General features: G+C 43.5%; 1 protein-coding gene across 6 annotated transcripts in view; it reads right to left on the bottom strand.

The window, feature by feature from the left end:
- rusc2 (RUN and SH3 domain containing 2) overlaps positions 1-13,056 on the bottom strand; it is a 134,476-nt gene extending 121,420 nt beyond the window's left edge. For 5 of the 6 annotated variants that reach the window (XM_060822545.1, XM_060822587.1, XM_060822592.1 and 2 more), the window contains exon 1: positions 12,970-13,056. The gene's annotated coding sequence lies outside the window, so the exon portion shown is untranslated. Of the gene's footprint in view, positions 1-10,677; positions 10,732-12,969 lie in introns of those variants that run through there. The other variant, XM_060822556.1, reaches the window with a different exon arrangement.
- Between the last annotated feature and the right edge of the window lie 13,567 nt (positions 13,057-26,623).

Genomic DNA, 26,623 nt, shown 5'->3' with positions numbered 1-26,623 from the left:
AGGACACAGCTTAAAAATACGGAGTAGACCATTTAGGGCAGAGATGAGGAGAAACTTCTTCACCCAGAGAGTGGTGGCTGTGTGGAATTCTCTGCCCCAGAGGGCAGTGGAGGTCCAGTCTCTGGATTCATTTAAGAAAGAGTTGGATAGAGCTCTTAAGGATTGTGGAATCAAGGGTTATGGAGATAAGGCAGGAACAGGATACTGATTAAGGATGATCAGCCATGATCATATTGAATGGTGGTGCAGGCTCAAAGGGCAGAATGGCCTACTCCTGCACCTATTGTCTATTGTCCATTGAATGAACTACAGCTTCACAAATGAAACCACTTTGTAAACTCATACAATGAATTTGTGACACTAATGTTATGGACTAGGCCAGACCACTCAAAACAACTGATTTGTTCAGTCCTTGCATTATGCCTAAGGGAAAGACAACGGAACAAGGACATGCCACAACCCAAAGGACTAGCCACACTACCATACATCAAGAGCATTTCTGAACTGACAGCCAGACTACTGCGACCACTAGGACTCATAACAGCACACAAACCAACAGCCACTCTCAGACAACAACTCACCAGAACGAAGGACCCGATACCCAGCATGAGCAAAACCAATGTAGTGGACAAAATCCCATGCAAGGGCTGCACAAAACACTACATAGGACTAACAGGAAGACAGCTAACGATCCGTATCCATGAACACCAACTAGCCACCAAACGACACGACCAGCTATCCTTAGTAGCCACACATGCAGACGACAAGCAACATGAATTCGACTGGGACAACACTACTATTATAGGACAAGCCAAACAGAGAACAGCCAGGGAATTCCTAGAGGCATGGCACTCATCCACAGATTCAATCAATAATCACATCGATCTGGACCTAATATACCGGCCACTGCAACGGACAGCTGGAACTGACAACCGGGAGCGGCAGGTACAAACCACGACAAATGCCTATCTACATTGTATGGACTGAGGGTGATTTAGCAGTTTGGATAAGAAATTGGCTAGCTGAAAGAAGAGCTGAAAGGTGGTGGTTAGTGGGAAATGTTCATCCTGGAGTTCAGTTACTAGAGATGTACTGCAAGGATCGGTTTTGGGGCCACCGTTGTTTGTAATTTTTATAAAAGACCTGGATGAGGCATAGAAAGATGGGTTAGTAAATTTGCGAATGACACTAAAGTCAGTGGAGTCGTCGTTCAAAGGTGACTTAATAGACATACAAAATGATCAGAGGATGAGATAGGGTGGACAGTGAGCCTTTTTCCTCAGACAGTTGATGGCTAGCACGATGGCTAGCTTTATACTGACGTGTGATAGATATAGGACAGATTTCAGAGGTAGGTTCTTGACCCAGTGAGTACGAAGGGCATGGAATGTCCTGCCTGCAACAATAGTAGACTCGCCATACTGTAAGGGCATTTAACTGGTAATTGGATAAATATAAGAATGATAATGGAACAGTGTAGATTAGATGGGCTTCAGATTGGATTCATGGGTGAGTGCAACATCAAAAACCAAAGGGCCTGTATTGCATTGTAATGTTTTAATGCAGCTGGAACAAAAAAGTGATGCGAATTACAAGTCTATTCTTTATAGACTCGATGAACACTCAGAAGGGCAAGATCAAACTTTTAAAAAGTCCATAATAAAGTGGACTTCCTCCACCATATGTGCAACGTACAGCTGAATAATAAAAAAAGACAAGGAGTCTCGGGAACAAGTTATAAAAGTTACACATTCAATGAAAATAGGAGATGGAAACATGCATTGAGGTACATTATTAGAGAAACAAAAAACTTTGACCAAGTCAGAGCTACATGCAGAGAATGTGAAATTCAAGAAAAATAGAGGATGAGTAAATTAGAGAATTAATTCAACAAAAAAGACACTCTTCCCCTGAAGCAGACCACATCCCTTATATAGCCAAACTTTAAAATCTCCAGACAGAAATTAGTCAAGAATGAGCAGTTATACCTGTATTCTCAGCCAGTAGGAAAAAGTGACCTTGATACATGTTCAGAAAGCAAGTGCAAGAATGGTTTCCCTAGTGATTTCAAGCATTGTTGTGACAGTGTAGTTGAAGGCAAACCCTTGTACAGTGAAGCAAAACTGGTTTGTGAGATCACAAGAGCCATGGCGAAAACTAAGCCAGAGAGAGACAAAAAGGGAACACTGGGTACAGTTAAAGAGGAGTTCACAAATAATCCAGACCCATAAGATCAGAAGACATAGCAGCAGTAATTAGGGAATTCGGCCCAATGAGTCTGCTCCGCTATTCAATCATGGCTGATAACTTTCCCAACCCCATTCTTCCGCTTTCTCCCCATAACCTTTGATCCCATTGTCAATCAAACACCTATCTATCTGTCTTAAATATACTCAATGACCTGGCCTCCATAGCCCTCTGTGACAAACAATTCCATAGATTCACCACACTCCGGCTGAAGACATTTCTCCTCATCTCTGTTCTAAAGAGTCTTCCCTTTAATACTGTGCCCTCGGGTTCTCATCCCACCTGCTAATGGAAACATCTCCCCAATATCCACTCCATCCAGGCTCTTCGGTATTTTGTAAGGTTCAATTAGTACCCCGTCTCATTCTTTTAAATTCCATCGAATATAGAGCCAGAGTCCTCAAGCCCCTGTCAGCAGCAGAAGCTCCAATCATGAGAGAAGATCTGGATGTTAAATCAAATCTGAGTTCTATTGTCACGTGAACCCAAGTACAGGGATACAGTGAAAACCATACAGAGTCACCACTCTCCTGCACCATCTTAGAATCCAATAGTTAGGAATTAAAAATTAGCAGAAATTAAAGAAACCAAAACAAATGAAAATGAAAATGTCCAGATCACCCTTGCCTCCGCTGCCAAGAGTCTTGAGCTGGGCTCACCAACACCACCTGCACTGGACCCACCATTGCTACCACCTCGCCGCCACCTGCATCAGACCCAACAATGTCAAGGTCACCACATTCTGGCACCATTACACATTGCTGGGCCCACCTTGCCAACACCACCATCTTGCAATCACTTGAAGTGTCAGAGTCCATAACCTTCCTGAACAAATGCAAGTGTGTAACCACTGGAACCAGCGCTGATATCAAAGCCACCAATGTCAATGCTATTATGCCCAAATCTAAACATCTGGGATGAGTTGATCATGCGCTAACATAGCCCGAGAACAGGTAGGTAATAACTTTTGCAGGAGTTCTGGAAATGCTCACATATCAGATGTTGAGCACCCCTTGCCCAACCAGAAATCAGGATCACCTAACAACCTTGTGCAAAAAAGGGATATCAAAAATTATTGCTTGCACTGCAATCAGCTGGGTCCTGACACTCGTGATTACCATCGTAAACAGGATGTTGAAGAGCCTAACAAAGAGAACATGTTCTGATGCCCACCTCCTTCCCCTCTTGTACGTACCAGTTCTACCAAGTCTAACTGTGTTAAGACAAACGAGAGATAGCAATAAAGGCCATGAGGATCAGACAGGGTATTTAGTAGGATTACTGCAATCATGACTGTAAAGGCCTCCTAGGTCTTCTCTCCCATACAATGGTTGTGGAAGATCAGTAGTTTGTCTGGTTGATAGGGAAGGCCTTCAGGTTTAATGCTTGCTGACTCCCATGTAACTATTATGCAGGACCCCTGTCCAGATGCCACAAATGGCTCATCCACAAACCAAGTATTTTCAAAAACAGGATGTTGTTCACAAACAATGAAAAAATGATGAACATCCATTTAAAAAGTGAATTTCTAAGTGCTGCTAAAGAAAATTTAACATGTTCCCAAACAATATAAATAAGCGGAGGTTTTATCGGCATGCAATTTGAATGCAACATTTGTTTAATTTCCAGGAGGAAAACAAACTATGAAGAGGTGAGCAAAAAAGAAAACCAAAATGAAGTGCAACATGACATCATTTACTGAATGTTTTGCCTCAACCCTCCTCGGAGTTAATTCGTTCTCACGAGTTAAAAAATTTTTAAAACTGTCACTTTACATATGCCTGGATGTGTGATTTTTGCATAGGACAAAATTTTGGACATTTCCAAATTTACAGATATGTTTGAACATTATTAAACCATTGAGCTTCTTCAAGAACCACAAACAATTTTGATTTTTGTTTTTAAAACAGGTCACAAAAACCACTCAGGAACACAGCGAAAGACCCAAAAGTCATAGTCATAGTCATAGAGATGTACAGCATGGAAACAGACCCTTTGGTCCATGCCGACCAGATATCCCAATCCAATCTAGTCCCACCTGCCAGCACTTGGCCCATATCCCTCCAAACCCTTCCTATTCATAAACTCAGCCAGATGCCTTTCAAATGTGGCAATTGTACGAGTCTCGCTGCTGCCTCACAGCACCAGGGTCCCAGGTTCGATTCCAGCCTTGGGCGATTGTCTGTGTGGAGTTTGCACATTCTCCCCGTGTCTGCGTGGGTTTCCTCCAGGTGCTCCGGTTTCCTCGCACAGTCCAAAGATATGCAAGACAGGTGAATTGGCCATGTTAAATTCCCCATAGTGCTAGGTGCATTAGTCAGAGGGAAATGGGTCTGGGTGGGTTACTCTTCGGAGGGTCAGTGTGAACTGGTTGGGCTAAATGGCTTGTTTCCACACTGTAGGGAATTGAATCTAAATAAAAATCCACCACTTCCTCAGGCAGCTCATTCCATACACGTCCCATCCTCTGCGTGAAAAGAATTGCCCCTTAGGTCTCTTTTATATCTTTCCCCTCTCACCCTAAACCTATGCCCTCTAGTTCTGGACTCCCCCACCCCAGGGAAAATACATTGTCTACTTACCCTCTCCATGCCCCTCATAATTTTGTAAATCTCTATAAGGTCACCCCTCAGCCTCCAACACTCCAGGGAAAACAGCCCCTGCCTATTCAACCTCTCCCTATAGCTCAAATCCTCAAACCCTGGCAACATCCTTGTAAATATTTTCTGAAGCCTTTCAAGTTTTACAACATCCTTCCGATAGGAGGGAGACCAGAATTGCATGCAATATTCCAACAATGGCCTAACCAATGTCCTGTACAGCCGCAACATGACCTCCCAACTCGTGTACCAATAAAGGACAGCATACCAAATGCCTTCCTCACTATCCTTTCTACCTGCGACTCCACTTTCAAGGAACTATTAACCTGCACTCCAAGGTCTCTTTGTTCAGCAACACTCCCTAGGATCTTACCATTAAGTCCTGTATAAGTATAAGTCCTGCTAAGATTTGCTTTCCCAAAATGCAGCACCTCGCATTTATCTGAATTAAACTCCATCTGCCACATCTCAGCTCATTGGCCCATCTGATCAAGATCCCGTTGTAATTGGAGGTAAAACCCTCTTCGCTGTCTACTACACCTCCAATTTTGGTGGCATCTGCAAACTTACTAACTGTACCTCTTTTGCTCACATCCAAATTATTTACATAAATGATGAAAAGTAGTGGACCCAGCACTGATCCTTGTGGCACTCCACTGGTCACTGGCCTCCAGTCTGAAAAGCAACCCTCCGCCACCACCCTCTGTTTTCTACCTTTGAGCCAGTTCTGTATCCAAATGGCTAGTTCTCCCTGTATTCCATGAGCTCTAACCTTACTAACCAGTCTCCCATGGGGAACCTTGTCAAATGCCTTACTGAAGTCCATATAGATCACATCTACCGCTCTGCTCTCATCAATCCTCTGTTACTTCCTCAAAAACCTCAATCAAGTTTATGAGACATGATTTACCATGCACAAAGCCATGTTGACTATCCCTAATCAGTCCTTGACTTTCCAAATGCATGTACATCCTGTCCCTCAGGATTCCCTCCAACAACCTGCCCACCACCAACACCAGGTTCACTGGTTGTCCTTAACACTTTTCTTAAACAGTGGCACCACATTAGCCAACCTCCAGTCTTCTGGCACCTCACCTGTGACTATGGATGATACAAATATCTCAGCAAGGGGCCCAGCAATCACTTCCCTAGCTTCCCACAAAGTTCTGGGATAGACCTAATCAGGTACTGGGGATTTATCCACTTTTATGCATTTCAAGACATCCAGCACTTCCTCCTCAGCAACATGGACATTTTTCAAGATGGCACCATCCACTTCCCTACATTCTATATCTTCCATGTCCTTTTCCACAGTAAATACTAATGCAAAGTATTCAGTTAGTATCTCCCCCATCTCCTGCGGCTCCACACAAAGGCCACCTTGCTGATCTTTGAGGGGCCTTATTCTTTCCCTAGTTACCCTTTTGTCCTTCATGTATTTGTAAAAACTATTTGGATTCTCCTTAACTCTATTTGCCAAAGCTATCTCATGTCACCTTATTGCCCTCCTGATTTCCATCTTACTGCCTTTATACTCTGAGGATTCACTCGATCTATCCTGTCTATACCTGACATATGCTTCCTTCTTTTTCTTAACCAACCCCTCAATTTCTTTAGTCATCTTGCGGATTCTGGAATTTATCTGTGAACATCAAATGCTAAAGGTTTTCAGAGACTTTGCCTTAACCAGTCTGGCCGTCTGTTATTTTTGTAGTCAACATGTTTGAGAATGAGAGAACCCTGAACTGACTGTGATCAATTGTATCTATTGTACAAAGATAAAATTTAAAGCCATCAAACGTGAACATAACTGTTTCTAAACAATGATCCAGTTGATGCACAATAGAGTTCATCACTGCCAGGACCGAACTGTAGTTGGGGCACTGAGTATAACTGGTTTATTAAGTACAGGGCTTTTAAATTAAATGGCAGCAACATTCAGCAGTCTTAGACTTGAAAACGCTGTTTTCCTTTGAAACTGGAGGAGTGAGAGCCAGGAAACAGTGGGCTGTATGGAATGAAAAAAATTTAAAAGCAAAGCTACTTTGGGCTCTTTTCATAATAATTTTCAACAAAAAGTTAATCACAGGCCAAATAAATGTTGTGACTTCACATAAGCAACCAATTAATGTTAATCAAAGTACTTGAGTTGTCTCAGTCTTATTATGTCACACTGATTATCTGACATTCAGTACTGAAAGAACAGCATTCTCTCCTCTAATATGGGGAAGATTACCACTCTCTACAGTCACTGTTTATGCTAACAACTGAAGACAGTGGCAATCTTCCCAACAAGTTGTGTTAGTTCTTTAGTGACTGACTTCATTCTATTGCTAGCAACTGACACAAGCCGAACCAAACTGTCTGCAATCATGGCTGCACATTTAGCCCTGTATTAAGCTTTGAGCTAAATAGTGATTAAAGGTTAAGATCATCAGCTTCCAGTTTCATAACATTGCCCAACTATGCTCCTGCTTCAGCTTATCTACCAGTAAACTCCTCATTCATCATTTCCTTATTTCAGGATTTATCTATTCCTGGCTCGTTTCCAATTTTTATTCTCACACTGGCTTGGCTCATTCAATATTCTACTGCCAATATTCTAAATCAAGAAATGGTCTGGCTCTCCATTCAAGACCACATCCATTTTAACATTTTAAACCTCAATATTTCTTGTGAGAATAAAAATCCAACTCTTCAAAGCTATTAGGTCTACATGAGGAGTTTGCAAGTGTAAATCAAATAGTCGTTCCTCTGAAACTGTCATAAGACCTTTATGTTGCTAGACTATGTGAAGAAACCAAAATAAGAGTATTTTCAGATAAACCCAAGTCTTTTACAACAACGTTATGACTCTTCCAAATCAAACTGATCCCAAGATCAGATATGTTTGCCAGTTTTAAGAAGACATCAAGGAATATGTTGGTCCAAATTTTGGGCTCAGGCCAGGGAAAGGCCTAACACACATTACAGAGGCATCCTTATTTTCAAATCTGGCCAGGTTAGCCCCCTGTTATTCAGGGCATGAGAACATGGACAGTGCCTAGAGACGTTAGCGTCAATTAGGCCAGAGGAATCACCAGGTTTCCTAGGTATGCTGCAACTGGGCATTAGTCTGTACAGCTGTTTGTATTCATGTGCAACAGCAGCACTATCAAGCATGACTGGCATGATGCTATCATGCAGATATTAGGGTTCTTTGAGTATTTTCATTTTTCTCTCATTCAAAAACTACTTTTTACTGAGTTTTCAAAGGCCAGAGGCAGCAGAACTAATATTGGCATAAGTAGCAAGTTATTTTACAATTTATTAAATAGTGATTAAACAGAGGGTATACAATGGGTGCTTCTACATCACAACTGTATTACAAGTTATACAGTAAAATAAATTTAAATGAATTGCATTGAAATACTAGATGAATTACTGCAATGATCATGAGAAATGGTGAACCTTTATGAAAATAATTTCTGTATTCCCATTTTATTACTCTCACTGACTGTATTAACATACTATTACTTACATTCAAAAGTTACAAAAATATAGTTTTAAAATATCAAACTTATAAATATTGACATAAAATCACAAAATTGCCAACATAACAAAACTCCGTAGCAGTAGAAGAAAATAAAATGACAAACTGAAATGCTGAAATAAAAAATAGGAAGTATTGGAAATGCACAAATCACTCAATATCTGCAAAGCACAAAGTGTTCCAGGAATACAGATACTGATTATAGACACTAACCTATACCTCAAAGAAAAACAGCAATTGCTGGAGAAACTCAATAGGTATGGGTGCATTTGTGGAGAGAAACAGAGTTAACGTTTCGAGGCCAGTAATCCTTAGTTCTGAAGAAGAGTCACTGGACTTGAAATATGAACTCTTTTTATCTCACCACAGATTCCACTACATTTTGCCAGCAATTTCTGCTTTTGTTTGTTTCAGATCTCCAGCATCTGCAGTTTTTTGGTTTTGTTTTAGTTTAAATATTTTATCTAATTCATCAAGGAGTCCCAGCAAAACTAGAGTCAATGGAATTCGGGGGAACATTATCCATCCATTGGAGTCATAACTAGCACAAGACAAGATAGTCTTGGTTGTTTGATGTCAATTATTTCAGTCACAGAGATCACAAAAGTTCCTCAGGCTGGTGCCACTGGCCCCAACATCTTCAGCTACTTCCCTCCATCAGAAGTGGGATAGTCACTGATCATGACACAACATACAGTACCATTCACAACTCCATAGATACTCAAATAGTTCACTGTATTTGTGATTTTAGAGAAGATTTGTAGCCCAGGTTGAGATTCAGGTTATAAGCTTGCTCGCCGAGCTGGCAGGTTTGTTTTTTTAATCACCATGCTAGGTAACATCATCAGTGAACTTCTGGTGAAGCACTGGTGTTCTGTTCAATTTTCTATTTATGTGTCTTTGTCTGTTTAAGTGGGTGATATCATTTTTCTCAGAGGTTGGTAAATGGGGTCCAAATCGATGGAGCTCCGGTTTGAATGCCAGTTTAAACAGGCCACAACACACTGCAGCACCCAGGAACTACAAGCAGAAGAAAATACTTACACAGTGTATTCAAGAAGAATGAGTACTCAATATACACAGTCCGCCAATTCTTAAACAACAAACCCAAATAAATAGACATAATACACCCAGAAACTCTAGCTACACTATCACACAAAGACATCTTGGAGATGATGACCAGACTGCTTTGACCCCTTGGCATCATGGTAGCCTACAAACCTACCAACACACTGAAACAGCTACAATGAATCTAAAGGACTCTGTACCAACAACCAGCAAAACGAATGTCATTTACAAAATACCCTGCAAGGACTGTAACAAACATTACATCGGACAGACAGGCAGAAAACTAGCCACTGGATACACGAACACCAACTAGCCACCAAAAGACATGACCCACTAACCACTAGTATCTTTACATACTGAGGACGATGGACACCATTTTGACTGGGACAACACATCCATCCAAGGACAGGCTAAACAGAGACATGCATGGGAATTCCTAGAGGCCTGCCATTCAAACCTGAACTCCATAAACGTGAGAATCTCCATAAATGTGAGAATCTCTCTGGCTATGTGGAAGGCATCCTGAAACCTATTGTACAGGGGATATCCAGCTTCTGTCACGACACTACGGATTTCTTACAGAAACTCAGCACCCACGGACCAGTCGAACCGGGAACATTCCTCGTCACAATGGACGTTTCCGCACTCTACACCAGCATCCCACACAAGGATGAGATCGTGGCAACAGCCTCAGTACTCAACACCAACAACTGCCAGTCTCCAAACACCATCCTACAACTCATCTGCTTTATCCTCGATCATAACGTCTTCACCTTTGACAACCAATTTTTCATCCAGACACACAGAACAGCCATGGGGACCAAATTTGCACCCCAATATGCCAACATTTTTATGCACAGGTTCGAACGAGATTTCTTCTCTATGCAGGATCTCCAACCAACATTGTACACCAGATACATTGATGACATTTTCTTCCTCTGGACCCATGGCGAGGAGTCACTGATAAAACTCCACAGTGACATCACCAAGTTTCATCCCACCATCAAACTCACCATGGACTACTCTCGACTGTCTGTCTCATTCTTGGACATGTGCGTCTCCATCAAGGACGGACACCTCAGCACCACACTCTACCGCAAACCCACAGACAACCTCACAATGCTACATTTCTCCAGCTTCCATCCAAAACATATTAAAACAGCCATTCTCTATGGACAAGCCCAACACATAGACCGGATCTGCTCAGATGAGGAGGAACGTGATGGACACCTGGAAGTACTCAAGGATGGCCTCACAAGAACGGGGTACGATGCTCAACTCATCAACCGCCAGTTCCGACGTGCCACAGTAAGGAATCATAATGACCTCCTCAGGAGACAGACACTTGCTGCAACTGACAGGGTATCCTTTGTGGTTCAGTACTTCCCAGGGGCTGAAAAATTACGCCATGTTCTTCATGACCTGCAACACATTATCAATGAGGATGAGCACCTCACCAAGACCTTCCCCACACCTCCACTACTTCCTTTAAACAACCGCCAAACCTCAAACAGATCATTGTTCGTAGCAAACTGCCCGGCTCTCAGGACAACTCCATACAGCCCTGTCACGGTGGACGCTGCAAGACGTGTCAGAGTGTGGACGGAGATACCACTATTATGCATGGGAACACCTCCCACCTTGTACATGGCAGGGACTCATGTGACTCAGCCAACGTTATCTATTTTATAAGTTGCAGGCAAGGATGACTGGAGGCATGTACATTAGGGATACCGAGCAAAGGCTACGACAATGGATGAATGGGCACCGCACGATAACCAACAGACAGGAGGGTTCCCTCCCAGATGGGGAACACTTTAGTGGTCCAGGACATTCAGCCTCGGACCTCTGGGTGACCATCCTCCAAGATGGACTTCGGGACAGGCAGCAGAGGAAAGTGGCCAAGCAGGGGCTGATAGCTAAGTTTGGTACCCATAGGGAGGGCCTCAACTGGGACCTTGGGTTCATGTCACATTACAGGTGATCACCATTGCACTACACACACACAGATATTCCTACGCACACACATTCTCACATACACATGGACACAGGTACACACAGACGCACACACAGATACCCACACACACCCTTATAGACACACACACTCCCACACTCTCACATGCACCCCCTCACAGAGTTAAGACACTCTGCATTCACTATACACACACACACACACATATTTTGTGGGGTGAATTTGTACTTGCAGAGTTACATTACACTTTGCTCAAAAACTACATACATTCATGTAGAACTCTGAGCTCAAAAACTGCATGAATGTATGTAAACTTCTGTTATCTCACTTTTTAAATTAGAATCAATCTAAACATCAGGTCATAGATAGAGAACACAGGGGGCTAACACCTTCAACATATTGTCTAGCTATCACCATTGTTAACAGCTTACCCGAGAATGCAACTTTTAAAAAAAGGTTTTGTGATTTACACATGAAAGAAGTGAAACTATCACTGTATTCTAACAGATGAAAGGCTTAACAGACAATCAATTTTTCAACGTATAATTTCAGTTACATCACACTGCAAATTTTTACTATAAATTCTGTGTTACGATCGAGCCCTCCACTATCACCTGATGAAGGAGCATCACTCTGAAAGCTAGTGTGCTTCCAATTAAACCTGCTGGACTATAACCTGGTTGGACTATAATCTTAGATATAAATAGAAAGCAGGAGACAACAGCTTGGCTTCACTTGGAGGTCGCCACAGATGATGTTACCTAGCCAGGTAATGAAACGTCTGGATATCAAACCTACAGTTCAGCGAGCAAACCTACACTCTAAACCTCAACCTGAGCTACAAACCTTCACAAACCTTGCAAAAACCTGTCTTTTACAATAACAGTAGGATTCCTCCAAATCAATCAGTTGACCGTTTTCAATCATGAAAGGTGAACTGGGCCAAATACATAAATATGGGGACTAAATTTGCAGGCTTAAAAATGTCTTGCTCCCCACATTTAAACGCATTTGTAAAATTCACTTTAATATCCCGTTGGTATTAGAATAAAAGTTGCTCAATTGCAAATCCTTTCTCTGAATTATCTAATAGTAATCTGCCCCTAGGTTCAGCAGTGAATTGATTAGAGGCCAGGAGCAAACAAAAACAGCAAATTGATGGGGCAACCCAGCAGCAATATCAACAGAAGTAAACTGAAACATGCTTTTATCCAGTCATTCCGATCAATTGTCTGTTCAATTCTTCTTGAATGCAAACCTCCCTCAGAAAAAAAAATGAGATCATTGTGCAAAGATAACAGGTGAAATAGTTCACTGTCATCCAGAACTCCACAACGTGCTGAGTCCCAACAAATTTCAAAACATAGCGGGCGGGAGTGAGCCTGCAGCCCCGGCTCCGTGTCCAAGCCGGCCTTCAGCTCGAATAAACAAGGGGAAACAGCCCGAGGCCGGAGACCATCCCAGGGGGAGAGGTAACAGAGACATCCGGAACCCTCTCCCTCTCCCTCCACGCCCCTGATCCATAATCCCCGGTGCCTAACATCACTCACCAGCCTCTCGGCCGAGACCGCCGTCGCCCCGGTGACAAGAACCCGACAGGACGTCACAATATCTCTTCCCGAATACCAATCACAGCGCGATCCACACCGCATCGCCCCGCCCCCAGTAGGTTGCCCCTTCCCGGAACCAGCGGCTCCCGTCCCCTCCCCGTCACGGTCCCACTACCGTTACCATTGGCTCCTCCCCCAGACCCCGTGCCCGACATCACTGGCTCCTCCCCCTCCCAAACCGCGTCACTGTCCCCCAGCCGTCACATCTGGATCCTGTTGCAGCAATTCGCAAACACGGTCACAGCCATCTAACCGTCACCACATCCGGGATACAGCCCCATTTATTCCGACACCACAACAGTAAGCTATGGCAGATATTTAAGGAGGTAATTCATGATTCAACAAAACAAAAAAAAATCCGGTCAGGGCGTAAGAGAGGGATAAACCAACAGTGCCTAACTAGGGATGTTAGGGAGGGTGTTCTCAAGTTGAATGAAAAAGCGTGTGAAAATAGGCCAAGGTCAGTGACAGCTGCAAATGTGTTGCTGGTCAAAGCACAGCAGGCCAGGCAGCATCTCAGGGATAGGGAATTCGACGTTTCGAGCATAATTCCTGAGATGCTGCCTGGCCTGCTGTGCTTTGACCAGCAACACATTTGCAGCTGTGATCTCCAGCATCTGCAGACCTCATTTTTTACCCAAGGTCAGTGACAGCCCTAAAGACTGGGATAAATTCAAAATCCAAACAGGATTAAAATCTGGGCTGGCTCACAGGTTAGCACTGCTGTCTCCCAGTGCCAGGGACCCAGGTAGGATTCCGCCCTCTGACAACTGTTTGCGTGGAGTTTGCACATTGTGTGGGTTTCATCCCACAATCCAAAAATGTGCAGATTATCAGTGGGTGCTGCAGGGTTACAGGGATAGGCTCGGGGTGGGACACATCAGAAGGTTGGTGTAGACTCAATGGACCAAATGGCCCGCGACTAACTATACTGTAGAGATTCTATGTAAAAGATATAATAATGAGAGAAAATAAACTGAGGGCACTTGAGCAAAAAATATTGAACTCACATTCTGAGCTTCTTAAAATATATAAAAAGGAAGTGAAAGATTGAAATACATATAGGCCACTTAGAAAATGAATCTGGGAACATGGTTATGGCAAACAAGAAATAGTAGGGTGAAAGATATCAATCTTCATGATGGATGATATATGTCCTGTTAATACTAGTGAGTACTGGGAAGAATTAAGTACCATCACCATCATGAGAGAAGTACACAAGACAAACTAATGAGACTAAAGGAAGATAAGTTCCCTGCTCTTCCTGATGATTTTTATCTTAGGATCCTAAAAGAGGTAGCTACAGAGAAGGTGGATGCATTGGTCATATTTTTCCAAAAAGTACCAGAGGAGTGGAAAACCTATCATGTGACACCCCTTTTCAAAAAGGGAGGGAAGCCAAAAGTGGATAACTATAGGATGATTAGCTTAAATTCCCTACACTATGGAAACAGGCTCTTCAGCCCAACAAGTCCACACTGACCCTCTGAGGAGCAACCCAGACTAATGCACCTCATATTGTGGGCAATTCCCCTACGCCCTCGGATCAATGAGTTCAACACGCGGCGAGATATTGAACAATTCTTCCGCCGCCTTCGCCTCTGTGCCTACTTTCACAACCAAGACTCCTGCCCACCCTCTGACGACCCCTTCTCCGGCCTCCAATGCACCCCATCCACCTGGACACCCCGTGCTGGCCTCTTACCCGCCCTCGATCTATTTATAGCCAACTGCCGCCGCGACATTAACCGACTCAACCTGTCCACCCCTCTCACCCATTCCAACCTCTCGCCCTCAGAACGTGCAGCCCTCCACTCCCTCCGCTCTAATCCCAACCTCACCATCAAACCGGCAGACAAGGGAGGCGCGGTAGTAGTTTGGCGCACCGACCTTTATACCGCTGAGGCCAAACGCCAGCTCGCGGACGCCTCCTCTTATCGCCCCCTTGACCACGATCCCACCTCCCACCACCAAACCATCATTAGATTACTTACAATGTGGAAACAGGCCCTTCGGCCCAACAAGTCCACACCGACCCGCCGAAGCGCAACCCACCCATACCCCTTACCTAACACTACGGGCAAATTAGCATGGCCAATTCACCTGACCAGCACATCTTTGTGACTGTGGGAGGAAACCGGAGCACCCGGAGGAAACCCACGCAGACACGGGGAGAACGTGCAAACTCCACACAGTCAGTCGCCTGAGGCGGGAATTGAACCCAGGTGCCTGGCGCTGTGAGGCAGCAGTGCTAACCACTGTGCCACCGTGCCGCCCCTAAACCACTGTGCCACCGTGCCGCCCCTAACCACTGTGCCACCGTGCCGCCCCTGACCATCTCCCAGACCATCCATAACCTCATCACCTCAGGGGATCTCCCATCCACCGCCTCCAACCTCATAGTCCCACAACCCCGCACCGCCCGTTTCTACCTCCTGCCCAAAATCCACAAACCTGACTGCCCGGCCGACCCATTGTCTCAGCCTGCTCCTGCCCCACCAAACTCATCTCCGCATACCTCGACACGGTTCTGTCCACTTTAGTCCAAGAACTCCCCACCTACGTTCGGGACACCACCCACGCCCTCCACCTCCTCCAGGATTTTCGCTTCCCGGTCCCCAACGCCTTATTTTCACGATGGAAATCCAGTCCCTGTACACCTCCATCCCCCATCACGAAGGACTCAAAGCCCTCCGCTTCTTCCTTTCCCGCCGCACCAACCAGTACCCTTCCACTGACACCCTCCTTCGACTGACTGAACTGGTCCTCACCCTGAATAACTTCTCTTTTCAATCCTCACACTTCCTCCAAACTAAAGGAGTTGCCATGGGCACCCGCATGGGCCCCAGCTATGCCTGCCTCTTCGTAGGATATGTGGAACAGTCCATCTTCCGCAACTACACTGGCACCACCCCCCCACCTTTTCCTCCGCTACATCAATGACTGTATCGGCGCTGCCTCGTGCTCCCACGAGGAGGTTGAACAGTTCATCAACTTTACCAACACCTTCCATCCCGACCTCAAATTCACCTGGACTGTCTCAGACTCCTCCCTCCCCTTCCTAGACCTTTCCATTTCTATCTCGGGCGACCAACTCAACACAGACATCTACTATAAACCGACTGACTCCCACAGCTACCTGGACTACACCTCCTCCCACCCTGCCCCCTGTAAAAACTCCATCACATATTCCCAATTCCTTCGTCTCCGCCGCATCTGCTCCCAGGAGGACCAGTTCCAACACCGCACAGCCCAGATGGCCTCCTTCTTCAAGGACCGCAGACTCCCCCCAGACATGATCGACGATGCCCTCCACCGCATCTCCTCCACTTCCCGCTCCTCCGCCCTTGAGCCCCGCTCCTCCAACCGCCACCAAGACAGAACCCCACTGGTTCTCACCTACCACCCCACCAACCTCCGTATACAACGTATCATCCGCCGTCATTTCCGCCACCTCCAAACGGACCCGACCACCAGGGATATATTTCCCTCCCCACCCCTATCAGCGTTCCGCAAAGACCACTCCCTTCGTGACTCCCTCGTCAGGTCCACACCCCCCACCAACCCAACCTCCACTCCTGGCACCTTCCCCTGCAACCGTAGGAAATGTAAAACTTGCGCCCACACCTCCTCCCTCACTTCCCTCCAAGGCCCCAAGGGATCCTTCCATATCCGCCACAAGTTCACCTGTACCTCCATACACATCATCTATTGCATCCGCTGCTCCCGATGTGGCCTCCTCTATATTGGGGAGACGGGCGGCTTACTTGCGGAACGCTTCAGAGAACACCTCTGGGACGCCCATACCAACCAACCCAACCACCCCGTGGCTCAACACTTTAACTCTCCCTCCCACTCCACCGAGGACATGCAGGTCCTTGGACTCCTCCACCGGCAAAACATAACAACACGACGGCTGGAGGAGGAGCGCCTCATCTTCCGCCTGGGAACCCTCCAACCACAAGGAATGAACTCAGATTTCTCCAGTTTCCTCATTTCCCCTCCCCCCACCTTGTCTCAGTCGGTTCCCTCAACTCAGCACCGCCCTCCTAACCTGCAATCTTCTTCCTGACCTCTCCGCCCCCACCCCACTCCGGCCTATCACCCTCACCTTGACCTCCTTCCACCTATCACATCTCCATCGCCCCTCCCCCAAGTCCCTCCTCCCTACCTTTTATCTTAGCCTGCTTGGCACACTCTCCTCATTCCTGATGAAGGGCTTATGCCCGAAACGTTGAATTTCCTATTCGTTGGATGCTGCCTGACCTGCTGTGCTTTAACCAGCAACACATTTTCAGCTGTGATCTCCAGCATCTGCAGACCTCATTTTTTACCCGGCAATTTAGCATAGCCAATTCACATAATCTGCACATCTTTGAACTGTGGAAGGAAACAAGAGCACCCAGAGGGGACCCACACAGACACGGGGAGAATGTGCACACTCCACACAGATCCTCCAAGTCAGGAATTGAACCCTGGTCCCTGGCGCTGTGAGGCAACAGTGCTAACCACTAAGCCACCTTGCCTGTTGGAATCAATTATTCAGGAAGTAGTAGAAGCACATTTAGAAAATCCTAATCTAATTAAGTAGTCAACATGATTTCATGAATGGGAAATCATGTCTGACTCATTCATTATACATGTTTGAGGAAAGCTCAACCAGAGTGGATAGAGGTAACTAGTAGATGTGTTGTATTTGGACTTCCAGAAGGCATTTGACAAGGCACCTGATGAAAGCTTAAATCATAAGAGCTTGCAGTGTTGGACATAGCTTACTGGCATGGATAAAGAAATGGCTAATGGGGAGGAAACAACAAATTGGGGATAAGGGGTTATTTTTCCCTTGACTCAAAAATAGATGAAAAAGAGGTTGTGAGAGGGATACAGTTTATAGGGAGATATGGATAGGTGAAGTAAGTGGCAATAAGTTGGCAAATGGAGTATAATGTGGGAAAATGAAGTTGTTCATTTTGGTTCAGAGAACAAAACAACAGGAGTATTTGCAGAAAGCTGAAACACAAAGGGACTTGGGGGTACTTGTGCATGTAACATCGAAAGCTAGCGTTCAGGTGTGGCAAGTAATCAGAAAGGAATGATTGCCATTATTTCAGTGAGTTGGAATATAACAGTAGAGAAGTCTTACTGAAATTGTACAAGGCGCTGGTGTGATAAATCTGGAGTACTGTGACCAGTTTTGGTACCCGTGTTTCAGGAAAAATATCATGTCATTGGAAACAGTTCAGAGAAGGTTTACTAGGAAGATCTCAGAGTGGAGGGAGTCTTATGAATAAATGCTAAACAGTCAGGAGTCTACTCACCAGAGTTTGGACGAATGTGATAATCACACTTAAGTACTTGAAAGGGTAGATTCAGAGAGAGTATTTCCCCCTTGTGGGGAAACTGGGATCAGAGGACATAATCTCAGAATAAAGGGGCACCAAGTTAAGACAGAGGTAAGAAGGATTCTTTCTGTTAGAATGTTTGAGTCTTTGGAACTCCTTGCCACTGAGTGCTTTGGGGTAAGAGTCCTTGTGTATATTTAAGGCTAAAATAATAGATTTTGATCAGTAGGGGAACCAACAGTTGCAGTAAAAAGGCAGAGAGTGGATGTGAGGAATGTTGGATCAGCCATGATCCTATTGAATAGTTGCACTGGCTCAAGTGACTGAATGGCATATTCCTGTTGTACACCCCATTTCCATCAACACCAGATCAAGAATAAGCACCTCCCACCCCCCCACCCCCCCAACCCCTCCAACCCCTCCAACCCTTCCAACCCATCATCTGATCTGGGACATCCTCTCCCACCTCATGGACAATTTTCCAGCAAATTCTAGAACTCGTCTTCAGCTAAGGTATGAAAGTGTGGTGGAGCTGGAATCAATTGAAGCATTCAGGAGGTCATTGGATTCAATGGAAACAATGTGCAGGGTTACAATGAAAAGGCAGGAGATTGGTACTGAATTAAAATGTTCAGAGAGCCAGAGCACATCGCACGGGCTGACTGATCTCCTTCTGAACCTTAATAATTCTTTGATTCTTTCTCCCTCTCTTAATTGAGCAACATCCCATATCCAATTGAGTTGCTGTTCCATCATCTGACAATCCTGGAAAAGCAGAAATCTACTTTAACTAAATAAGGGGATAAATGAAACTATTGAATGAGTTTTACCTCAGACCCTGCCAGAATAGCAAGCACATTTTCTGGTTTGGAACCTGTGTTTGAAAGCATGTATGGAAGTTGTTTTTTATAGCACAAAGCAAATATCATCCCAACTCCCGCTAGAAGAAGTGACCAATTTAAGGATGAAATTAAAGTGCTAATTAAAAGGAACTAATGAAAATAAAAATATTATATGCAATAAGAACGAGGAAAGTAGTAACAAAATATTGTAAAGTAGTATGGACATTAAACATCTGACTGCTTGAAAATAGTCAAAGACCTTCAAAAAAAAGTAAACAGTGAACCACAGCATTCATAGGGAAATGTTATACAAACAGTTGTGCAAAAAGTTGTAAGATTTATCAAAAATAAAACTTTTGTCAAAAAATATTAAGCAATGAGAGCCTGTTCAAAATCCACAGAGATATACTAGTCTTAAAATGAATCCAACACACACACACACACACACACACACACACAGAAGTCAGCCATCTTAGGACACAAATAGATCAAGTTTACCACCAACCTTCCCCCTTCAAGGTCAAAACAAAAACACCCTGGAGTATAAGCATAATTTTCTTCAAGCTAAAGTTGATTGATTTGCAAGGATTTTTAGGGTTGTGGAGCAGCCTCTTGGCTGGTAAAACACAGATTGCTAACTAGGCCAAACAGCAAGTTTTATTGGGTATATTGGTCAAGTAAAACTTTGATGCTAATAACATTAGCATAAGGTAAAAGATAACAGGTATCATGGATAGACATCCAACTAACAATTTATCCACCAAATAAAGGAGGGCCTTCACAGAAAGGCACCATGTCCTGCTGCACAAAAAAACAAACAGAAAGTTGCAAAAAAAATCCAAAAAGGTGTAAAAACAAGGTCCACCTGCAGACCAATCTCTTTTGAATGTTGTAGGGACCTTCTGAAGAGAACAGCTGACCATCCACATAGAGAGAGAGAGAGAGACTGCGTAAGTCTACAAGAGACTCAACAAGTAATGTAAACTTAAGGGTCAAACTGGATTAGAGTGAGGATGTTTAGTATTAAACTTTTCACAAATTGCAATTTGGTAATAAAGTTGGGACTGTTTTACATTGATACCAGCTTGTGTTTGTAATGATGTGTCTGCTTTGGTGTTGTGGGATACCTGGGCAATTTCATTCATAACATTCTGATTGGAGTTGTCTAACTTATTTTAAGGAGGACCAAAACAACAGTGGGCTTAACATTGTCTATAAATTTGAAGTATAAGAGTATTGTAAAACAACCATTGACCATATAATTGCCACTCAGCATTAAGTGAATACAACTCCCAATATTTCCATTTCTTGTAGTAGTTACAGTCCATATATGGTGATTGTCTTTGAGCAGTGTATATTCTGTCATACGGAATTCATTCCTGTAGTGTAATCTAAAACTGATTCTTACAATACATATTTATAAGCAAGTATAGAAGATTGTCATTTGATCCTTTGATTATCACAAACTTATATCTAGATAACAATATCTCAAAATTCTTAAGATTCTAAGTGCTGAAAATAGTAAACTTAAAAATTAGTTTGTGCTAAAATATACCTGCAGAAATATTTTACCCTGAGTAAAGAAATGCTGATTTGAAAATTCCTGGATATTTCATTTCAGGACCCCTTCTTTAGCTGGTAAAGCTGACAGTGTCAGTCCCTTTAATGGTCTGAAATTTCTCTGCATGGAGGTATTAAACTGGCAGTAAGTTTGAATGAGTAGGTTAATCTTGCTATGAGGTGAAAATAATGGAACCATTAACAACTGGTGCCCAGGAATGAGGAACATGAGGTTGATTTTATTTTTTAAAAACCTGAATAGCATTATCTTCTGATAGGTAAGAGGTTCAGAAATTTCTTTCAAATAATACTGTAGCCCTTACTCAGGTAAGGCTGTATGATGAACAATGGCAGAGCATGGCTGTTTTAGTGACATAGCAGACTGGTTTGTTGGACAACAAAATGGAATTCCACATCCTTAACCTGATCAAGTTGTAGTTTTTGATGTCAATACAGGTGGAAAAAATAGAAGCCTGAGGTCGAGAGTTAGTTTATCCTGCTGATAATCAAGGAATGTTCAAATTATTTGGCAACAGAATGTTGTCTCTCATCCTTTAAATCAATACATTGTATTGAAGACAAAAATACAGACATTAGGCAAATTAGCACATAAATAAAGGTGTTACTTTGGCAATTTTACAATCATCTGGGAATTTTCCAAAATCTAAGGATTCCTGGAAGATTACTACCAGATCATCTGCTATCTTTGTATTACATTCCTTAATATCCTCGGATCAGGTAGAGGGGAGTTATTGATCTTTTGCCCCATTTGATTCCCTAGCACATTTTTCTCTACTGATATTTATTGTATATATTTCCTGACTTAAAAAAATTAAGGATCATAGATCCAACAGTCAACAACAGCAGTGACTCGGTTAAAAAAAAACAAATCCCTCTGGACAGAGGGTATGTCGGATTCGAATTATAAAGACTTTATCATATAGAAACATGAAAAGTGGAAAAGCTGCAGCAGTAGATGGAGAATTTCAAACTTGGAGGAGCAGAGCTTACCCACCATCTCCATCAACTATAGGAAGGATGTGGAGGCATTGGAACGAGTGCAGAGGAGGTTTACCAGGATGTTGCCTGGCATGGTAGGAAGATCGTATGAGGAAAGGCTGAGGCACTTGGGGCTGTTCTCATTGGAGAAAAGAAGGTTTAGGGGAGATTTGATAGAGGTGTACAAGATGATTAGGGGTTTAGATAGGGTGGACACTGAGAACCTTTTTCAGTTAATGGAGTCAGCTGTTACTAGGGGACACAGCTTTAAATTAAGGGGTGGTAGGTATAGGACAGATATTAGGGGTTGATTCTTTACTCAGCGGGTTGTGAGTTCATGGAATGCCCTGCCAGTAGCAGTGGTGAACTCTCCCTCTTTATGGTCATTTAAGCGGGCATTGGACAAGCATATGGAGGTTATTGGGCTAGTGTAGGTTAGGTAGACTTTGGTCGGCGCAACATCGAGGGCCGAAGGGCCTGTACTGTGCTGTATTTTTCTATGTTCTATGTTCTAACTATTCCTGAAAATCTGGGACAAGTAACATATCCCTGCCAATCTCAGGGACACTGCCATTGCCACCCATCTTCAAGAAGGGAGACATAGTGGATTGTGGGAACAACCAAGAAATCTCTCTATTCTCTGTTGGTGGAAAGATCATCGCCCAAATCCTTGCTATGCACCTTCTCCCAGTCTCTGAGGAAATTCTCCTTGAAAGCCAATGTGGCTTAGAGTCATAGAGATGTACAGCACAAAAACAGACCCTTTGGTCCAACTCATCTATGCTGACCAGATATCCTAAATTAATCTAGTTCCATTTGTCAACACTTGGCCTCTAACCCCTTCCTACTCACATACCAATCCAGATGCCTTTTAAATGTTATAATTGTACCAGCCTCCACCACTTCCTCTGGCAGCTCATTCCTGCCCATTAGGTTCCTTTTAAATCGTTCCCCTCTCACCCTAAACCTACTCCCTCCAGTTCTGTAATCCCCCACCCCAGTGAAGAGACTTTGTCTATTTATCTTATCCATGCTCTTCATGATTTTATAAACCTCTATAAGGTCATCCCTCAGCCTCCGACACTCCAGGAAATATAACCCCAGCCAATTCAGTGTCTGCCTATAGCTCAAACCCTCCAACCCTGGCAACATCCTTGTAAATCTTTTCTGAACCCTTTCAAGTTTCACAACACCCCTGTATGTATAATCTGTCTACATTTGTGTATAGGGGAGGTTTTAAAAGGGGTTGAGAGATTCAACTAGTAGATTTACATGTCAGCAGTTCATTACTGTTTACCTGTAGGTGAAATTTACTTATCCATAATAAATATTATCCTTGAACAGTACCATGTTTTTTTTCTGAACTGCTTGCAATCACGTTAGTTCTTCTATAGGCAGTTGAAGGAGCACAATTACTGTGAGTACACGTTATACAATTTCCTGAGATGCGGGGCTTGATCCCCCATCTTTCTGATTCAGAAAAAATTGCCAAGTCACTCACTTGGTAGCATTCTTGTCTCTGATTCATCATTATGATACATGTATCATTCTGTTTATATCAGATGGTACATTACTGCAGCTCAAGCACATGGAATGACAGGCAAGACGGAAACTGCCGAAGAAATGGACAGGTACTTCCGGAAGAATGTGGTGGTTTTCAACTGCTCAGATCAAATGAATTTCAGGGGACTTGGGAGAATTTTTAAAGGTTCTTACCAAATGGCAGAGCTGTGCAGATGGTTTTCACTGCTCAGCAACTCCAAGAGAAATATCAGAACAACACCAACCACTCAACATGACCTTCATTGATCTGACCAAGACTTTTGACTCAGTCACTCAGGAAATGCAATGGAAGGCCCTGTCAAAGGCTAGCCATCCAGTGAAATTTTTCTGAATCGTTGGTCCTCACTGTTGGCAGTATGACAGAATCCTTTAAGGTCAAACAGGGAATGTTTGTCATTGCCACCTTTTTCTTGATCTTCATTGCCACCATTTTTTTTGTAAATATTTTTATTGAGAAAAAAGATTTTAAATTTTTCACAAAATTAATATAATGACAATAACAGAAAACAAACCACTACCCACTGAGGAAAGAGAGAAAAAAAACCTACAAAAACTCCAATTCAACAAATAAGAAAAAAAATTAAATTAAATCAAATTATATAAAAATTACTTAAGTTATATTCATTTAAATGACTGCACTCGCACGCAATCCCACTGAAGCTCTCCACCATGGGAGCATTGGTAAGCAAACCCCTATTTGTTTAGGATTCTTCCCCGAGGGGCCCCCAGACCACCAGACATAGCCCTTATGACTACACAAAGACCCTGATCAATACAGCGACAAGTTTGCATGTATATAATTCAGAGAGGGCCGCCATGTTCTATAAAACAATTCTGTTTTCTGATGCGCCATACTCATAAGGAAGTGTGCTCCATAACTAATGTACGTCAGCCCGAATGTCCCGGGGGATTCTCCGATACCCAGCTCGTTAGAATGTTCTTCCTCACACAGAATGAAAGAATATTGAACAATTTCTTCCCATGCACATCCAAAGAGGGGAGATTTGGAAGACCCAAGAGGAGGGATACCAGATCCAACTTAACCCCAGTTACTAAGACCACTTTCCAAACACTCACTATGGCATCCCAATACCTACGAAGCTCGTGACATGACCGCAAGCAATGAGTAAAACATCTGTTCCATTTGGGGCACAGTGGGGATGCTCCTCTCTGAAATTTCGCAAGCCGCTCTGGTGCCAAATGAGCCCAGTGGAGTACCTTCAGTTGCATTGTTACAGATCAAAATCTTCCTTATGTTCTCCCAAACATCCTCCCATGCCTCTGAGGAGAGTTCTACCCCCAATTCCTGAGTCCAAATTCCACATAGCCGCTCAATGTCCTTCAAAACATTACTTCCTAACAAGTGATAAAGAGGATGTTAGAAAGCCACAAAGGGATCAATTCCATGTTTTGCTTCTCTTTCAAGACATACTGGGGACTCGAGGGTTAAACATTCCACTGCCAAAGAGACTCATTGCAGTACCAATTGGAAGCCTGTCCTCTTACAATATCAACAGAACATCTCAGTAGGGGAGAGGCTGACTGTATCCCAGAAAATGGGTCCAGTGGGGAGACACATGTGGATTCCTCTGCAGCCTCAGACAGAGTTATTTGTGACTGATAGCCTTAGTCACAACCCTATTCAACTGCCTCCTGCTCTCATTGTCTTCTCCTCGATATTAGCATAGGTTTGTGAATCCCCCCTTGAGAACAGGTAAAACCTTGCTGTTTTAATCTCTTCCCATCAACATATGATCATGAAGAATACAATAATCAGCCCCTGTAATCCATTCATAAGTTATCACAGGACAGCGACATTCATTGGTTTTGTAAATTCTTAAACTATGTAATGACAATTGACCATGTGACTGATAAACGTTTTGTTTAATCCCTGTAAAAAATACTGTCTTTGTGTGTAGGGCAGAGATTCATGGAGAAGTGTCACCACGTGTAGACACAAGACTACTTTTGGGGACATTGAGAATCTCTCACCGGCTGTCCAATAATAAAGCATCTACCATTGTACAGAAACTTGTGTCGTCCAGATTGGTGGAACAAAATATATATCAACATTTCATGCCGTGACTTGACCTCAACATAGGGAACATCTCACTTGGCTGGGTGAGTGACACAAAAGTCTGAATTAGATTAGATTACTTACACTGTGGAAACAGGCCCTTCGGCCCAACAAGTCCACACCGACCCACCGAAGCACAACCCACCCATACCCCTTACCTAATACTACGGGCAATTTAGCATGGCGAATTCACCTGACCCACACATCTTTGGACTGTGGGAGGAAACCCACACAGACACGGGGAGAACGTGCAAACTCCACACAGTCAGTCGCCTGAGTCGGGAATTGAACCCAGGTCTCAGGCGCTGTGAGGCAGCAGTGCTAACCACTGTGCCACCGTGTCGCCCATAATGACCAGAACAGAACAGTGTGGTAAGGGCATCCCGGGGTATTCTATCCCAGACTGCTCCTTGTGTTCAACCAGACAATCTGTCCCTCGCCTAGTGGAACTGCTACCTGAAGAGGTTGAACGAACCGCTCAGACCCAGGTTGTATGGTAGGAAAGTTTTATCAGATTGCTCTGAATTGATGTGGGGTGACATTGACTACTCTGTATTGTTCCTGTAGGAAACAGGTCAGGACTGGGGACCCTGGTCAGGGAAGTGTTCATCACTGCCTGATGGAGTTGGTTTAGCGAGCTGCCTCTTTCAGATATGGCCTGTGGAAATGAATATATAATAAGGAAAGAGGGCAGGATTGGTAAATTTCTCACCCCGCACTAATTATATGGCCGGTGGAAATTGTTAATAGCAGACCAGGGAGTCATAAGGTAAAATGGGACAGTCCCTCTATGTAGTTGGGAAGGGGACAATCTGTGTGAAAATACCTGATCAGGAAAATGGTTCAAGGGGTTGTAGGCCCTTCTGAGAGATTGGTCATTTTGATAAATTTTTATATATAAATTAAGGGATCTCCCGTTTGAAATTTTGAGTGATTATGATGGTATGTGTGGTGAAAGCTTTCATTTGAATGGTGAATTGATTCTAAAACTATGACTTAGCAATTTTGATTGCGATTGCATTAAAATAATTGACCAGGGTGCCAGTGTTTAGTCCTGTCTGTGTGGGTTTTGTGTTGTTGTTTGTTCTTTGTTTCTTACTTGTTTGCTTACAGAACTGAAATGTTAGTTCAACATTATCTTGCAAAACAAAACCATTTAACAATTAAGATACTGTTGTAAATACCTGTATCTTTTGGTTCGTCATTATTTG

The sequence above is a fragment of the Hemiscyllium ocellatum genome, chromosome 1 (genome assembly GCF_020745735.1).
Source record: "Hemiscyllium ocellatum isolate sHemOce1 chromosome 1, sHemOce1.pat.X.cur, whole genome shotgun sequence".
Taxonomy (NCBI): domain Eukaryota; kingdom Metazoa; phylum Chordata; class Chondrichthyes; order Orectolobiformes; family Hemiscylliidae; genus Hemiscyllium; species Hemiscyllium ocellatum.
This window is presented reverse-complemented; position numbering and strand designations above follow the sequence as displayed.